The sequence below is a fragment of the Helianthus annuus genome, chromosome 5 (assembly GCF_002127325.2).
Source record: "Helianthus annuus cultivar XRQ/B chromosome 5, HanXRQr2.0-SUNRISE, whole genome shotgun sequence".
NCBI classification, from domain to species: domain Eukaryota; kingdom Viridiplantae; phylum Streptophyta; class Magnoliopsida; order Asterales; family Asteraceae; genus Helianthus; species Helianthus annuus.
In genome coordinates this window covers 84,750,796-84,756,536 of record NC_035437.2, presented here as the reverse complement: position 1 = coordinate 84,756,536, position 5,741 = coordinate 84,750,796, and positions in this window count along the sequence as shown.

Sequence of the window (5,741 nt, the reverse complement as noted above, 5' to 3'; positions counted from 1 at the left end):
TGCTCGGTATGCTATGCTCTAGGGTTTATCAAATGTCTAAGTCCGTTACACACGACCTAGGATATGTTGCACATACTTGACGTAAGTATATAAAATCAATTAGGGTTTGCTAGTCTTTGATACTCAAGCAATGTGCTATGTGTGTTCACTGTGTACAGGATGATATGATGAGGATTGTTCCTATCTACAGCATCACACAATCATATACGATAACATACGGTAGCATGCTGTAATGCACAGAACATACAGAACATACAATAGGCTCTATACACTGGTGTTTATAAGGAACTGGCTTCATACATCACTTTGTAAGGTTCTGATTCTACATAACGTATGCAATTCTGACAAATAAACAAAGCTTAACACTTAAACAAAGCATCAAGGCATGAGAGCTCGGCACTATATCACAAGTAAGAAGGTCGGGCTAAGCATGATAAGCAAATTCGGACTTTGAACCCTCATATAAAGGTCGGAAATCAACAAACAATAAAGGTCGGATCCCTTTTATCTAGTCACAAAACTCGGACATAAGGCATAACCATAATAAACTCGGACAATGTTATAAGGGTCGGACCACCCCTTTCATCTATAAAAGTCGGACCATGGGGGGTTGATTAAAGCTCGGACCAACATAAATGACAAGAAACTCGGACCACAAAGGCTGTTAAAACTCGGAAACCCTTATACAATGTAAAACTCAGACCCAAGTGTTTGTTGTATCAAAAAGATCGGACCACCATCCTTGTAATAAACTCGGACTCCCACCCTTTTAAATCCATAAAGTTCGGACCTCACATCTTAAGCAAAGCTCGGCCCACATTCAAGTTTAAAAGTCGGACCTCACTTCACATGTTAAAGTCAGACTCTTGATGTTTACTTAAGAAAATTCGGACCATCTAATGTATACAAAACTCGGACTTTTATCATTCACAAACTCAGACAATCAATCATGCATAAAACTCAGACAACTAGCATTAGGGTTACGAAACTCTGACAGTGACAATACGTGAATTCCAATACAGAATCAAAAGAATCAAATCAGTTACGTTTCAGTTCTCTATGATCGTGCAACCCTAATTACATACTTGCATTCTGTCAAACAACAATTCAATTATCAATTCCATCATCCTAGCATGTCTTTTGTCTTAACATCAGACAATTGATCATACACTAATCAACATCATTTCTAAATCATCAGAACTCAAACAAAAACCACAGAAGTATCATATGAAAGCTAGGGTTTTCATGAACACATAATCAAGAATCAAGAATTGATAATAATCAAGCAATCAATTAGGGTTACAAGTATCACAACAATCAATAAACACTTACCTTGAATGATTCTAGAGAAAATGTGGAAATCAAAGTGCTGAATGTCTTGTGTCAATGATGATGGTGGTGATGATTGCTAGAGAAAAGTACGTACTTGGATTTTTGTGAGAATGATTAGTGAAAAGGGGATTAGGGTTAAGTATCTCTAAGATTTCACTAATTACTCTCTACCTCCCTAAGTATCATATTTTACACATGCACACCATCTCATAACAATTTCATAGTTTCACCACCAAGTTCATATATTTACCAAGTCTTTCACAATTAACAAACAACCATGCACAATCACACAATACGATTCATTGCATCAAAACGTATACAATTCCATAGCAATCAATTGTGCAAATAAACAGCTAAACAATACATGAACGTGCAATAAATGCGAAATAGAAATCTTGGAAATTCGAGTTATCACATTTCGTGCTTAGTTTAATTATTTAGTGGTTATAGTTGAAAAGTCAAGCGTTTCGATAAACTCTTTAACTTTTAAATGGTTGATCCATGGTTCACAACGAACATAGCTACGTGACCGTAATTAGGTAGGTGATTAACCCTCAAAAGGGCGCCTCCTAATTACCACGTTTAATTAGTTTAATTGTTGGGTCAAATAAAAGTCAAACAGGTTAGTTTTAAATAAAATTCATAACTATTAATATAAAAGCCATACTATCAGTTTTCTCACTTAATAACTTGGTAAATATTAGTTGAACATGCCTAAGCATGATTCAACCCGACAATTCTAAGTATAGGCTCGGTTCGGAACCGAAAGTCGCAAAAGTTGACTTTTGCTTTGACTTTCAGTTCTGACCCGAATTAGCTTAGTTTGGATATGCCTTAGGATTCCTTTAGGACCATGTTATAGGTTAGTATAACCCTCTGAGGTTATACAACCTGGATCCTTAGTTATCCTATTCATTTGCAAGTTTCCGTTATATGCCTAATTATTGACCGTTATGCCCTTTTGACCCTAAAAAGAGAATTTTGAAAATGTGAGAGGACAATAATCTTTATTACTAATTTATAAACTTTTCCTTAAAATTTGACATCAGTTTGAGGTCTAGATTAGGAGTTATGCTCAATAGCGTAATTAGAAAGGTTTTTATTAATTAAGCGGCATAATTAGCATAAAGCCTATCTAAACCCAATTTTTGAAACCAAACTTTTTACCTACTGATATAAAATAATATTTTGGGATTTTTGAAGATTTTTATTTATTTTTAGGCTGAGCATAACGTAGGGTTCTAAGCTTGATTCGGTAATTGCCGGTTTTGCCCTTTTGGCATATAAATTGAGTTTTACAAAACATTTTGACCCCAAACCTTTTGCTACTGATTTTATATTATAAATAAAATATTTTAAACTTTCTGGAATGATAAAAATATCAGCTTTTCTTATAAAACCCGGAAATCACTTAAAACCGTCTTCTTACGCGTTTTAAACGCATAGTATGTATTAAAACTATTTTGAACATATAAGGTTTGATTCCTACTGATATTTTCAATAAAATTATATATTCTAACAGTAAGCAAAAGTTTTAAACTCAGATTTCCAGTTTTGACCTTTTAGGCTTATGTGAAATTACCAAAATGCCCCTACGGTGCTTAGTTTGGTTATAAATGATAAATTTCACATATATGTAATACCCTACTGTTATAACTTTTCAAATTAAGTATTTTACTGATTATATCAGACCTGTAACTCAGATTAATATTTAAACTCTTTCATAACCTTTAAAATGTCCAAAATACCCCCACGGGGCATAGTTTGAGTTTAAATTCGTTTTAGGCATAACGGAAGGTATCTTACTGATATCACAACATATTTAAGGAATATTAACTTAGGAAACCTGTATATAACTCTTATGGTTACCCGTTACGCATGTTTCGCGTTCGGATCGGTTTATGTAACTAGTTTGCATAAAATGACCGAAACGGGTCAAACCTTATCATTTTCACTTCAAAATTCAGAATGTGTTTAGTTTACCCATATTATACAAGTATCCAAACTTGTCGGGTCTAAATCACATTCTAATCCGGTCTGCGCTTAATCTTGCGTTTTGAACTGTAAACCCTTCCTTAAAACTAATCGGTCTAACCTTCAACTTAAATAAGACCCGTTAGGAATCTAATAGGTTAATAAAACCTTCGTTCCAGATTGAGAGCCCCAGTAGAAGTACTTGTGCTTGCTGATTAGAATATACGGCTGAGTATAAATTGCATTGCTAGCTCAGGTAAATACTTTTAACTTATTTTCCCTTATATGGGCTTGGGAAACGGTATTATAAAAATACCGCTTGGTCGGGTGTAGAAACCTTTTAATCGGAGATGATTAAATTGCATAATCCCGTTTTAATCTGTATTGCTTGATAACAAATAAGATTGGGGGTTAATGACCGTGTCCTGGATATCCTTGGCTCATTTAAAAAGTGAATCGCCACAACGTAAGCACAAGGTGTAGGCAGAACACCTCCTGTTGCATATGTAAAAGATATACTCACTCGTAAGGGTGTCTTCTTGTGAGATTATATTTGTGGTGTGTCTATTAATCTTGATCGGTTTGTATAATCACCAGCCCTAAACGTTGGACAAACATGTAAATCAGATACAAGATTTTTATTAATAAAATTGTCCCAAGTTATAAAAGAATTTTTGTGCCTTGTGCATTCAAATAAATTTTCTTAAACATTTTAAAAATGAGTCAGTTAAATTGTATTTACCAGTGTAAACTGACGTATTTTCCAAAAAGGTTAAGTGACAGGTACTGTACGTAATTGGCTGGGAGCTCAGGGCGTTAATAAGGAATCTTGCCAGTTCTAGATGCCTAAAGTCTGTTGAACAGTTTTTCATTTATTCGATCCGCCTATGGATCTTTTACATACTGTTTGTAATACTTTGATATTCTCATTCGGTTGTAATATAATTATCTTTTGCTTCCGCTGTGCATTTAAATTGTGTTGTTTGACTATGACGATATCAACTATGTCACGATACTCCCCACCGGGCCGACCGGTATTACGTGGAAATATGGGAGTGTGACAGGTTGGTATCAGAGCCAACATTGAGTGAATTAAACACTAGCCTTTTTGTGTTAAATCTCAATGACACAGTAGCACATTCCTTGACCTTCTGAGTCTAGATTTAACATAAGAATGCTCTCAATCCTAATCTGGAAATTATTGCTTCCAATTTTTATATATATTGGATATGTCGCCAAGCGAAGGAGCCGTATTAGAAATTCTCCACATCCGGAGCCTTGAAATGCTGAGCTTCGTACTGCGGCAAGAATGAAACGTGCATCCAGGGAGAAAACATTCAGAAATAAAGTAAAGAAGAAAACTCCTTTTGCTAAAGATCGTTTCCTTAATAGTCCTTATAAGGACATATTTATCTTTCAGTCCCTTCGAGGACAACATTATTCCTTCCAAGTCCCGTTTAGGGCAAACCTGTATTTTTATTTTTATAGTGGAATGATTAAATTTAGATTTTCATTCTAAACATAAAATATGAAATAAATGAAAAATAATATTCCTTTTATAAGATCTACCATTATAATAAAATTGTAAAATCTAAAAAGGGCAAGACCTAGCCACATGTCATTTTAAGACAGGGCCAAGATGGTAGTTCCTCAATTAGATTCAGATCCTTATTAACATCTCAATTTAGGATTGTTCTGCGCTTAATATTAAAAAGAATCTTAAAGGTGAAACCTAGCCTACATGTCATTTCAGACATGGCCAAGATGGTGAAACCTATTCAAGAGATTCAGATCCTTGTTAACACCTAAGAACGTGTTAGCACTCTTGACAAATGTGATTCGAGAAAATCACAACAATCATCCTTATATTGGATTCTTCCAATTTTCTTATCTAGCCTAGTGATTTATAAATCATTGCTTAAATCGTCAAATAAAGATGATTATATTGTTAACACCTAAGAACGTGTTAGCACTCTTGACAAAAGTGATTCGAGAAAATCACAATAGTCACCCCTATATTGGAAGTTTTTTCAAATTTCCTAATTTGGCCTAATGATCCAGAAATCATGGCTTATATCATCCTATAAGATGATCATATTATAAACATCCATTAGTGATGAAGTGCCTATGGGCTAAACTTGTTGTCCGATAAGACAACGACAGTGGTGGTCTTTGACCCCTGACTAAAAATGTTGGACTATGTCCAAGCATAATAGTCGGTATGATCCATACGATCTCGACTAATAGCATCTGAAAAGATGATCATATCATAAACATCCCTCAGAAGGGAAATGCCCAAGGGCTATATCTATTGTCCTAAAAGACAAAAGACAGTTGTAGTCTTCGACACTCTGTCAAGAAAAGTAAACAACTATGCTCAAACCTTAAATGCCTCGATCCCAAACGATCATGGCTTATAAATTCAAAACTGTCCT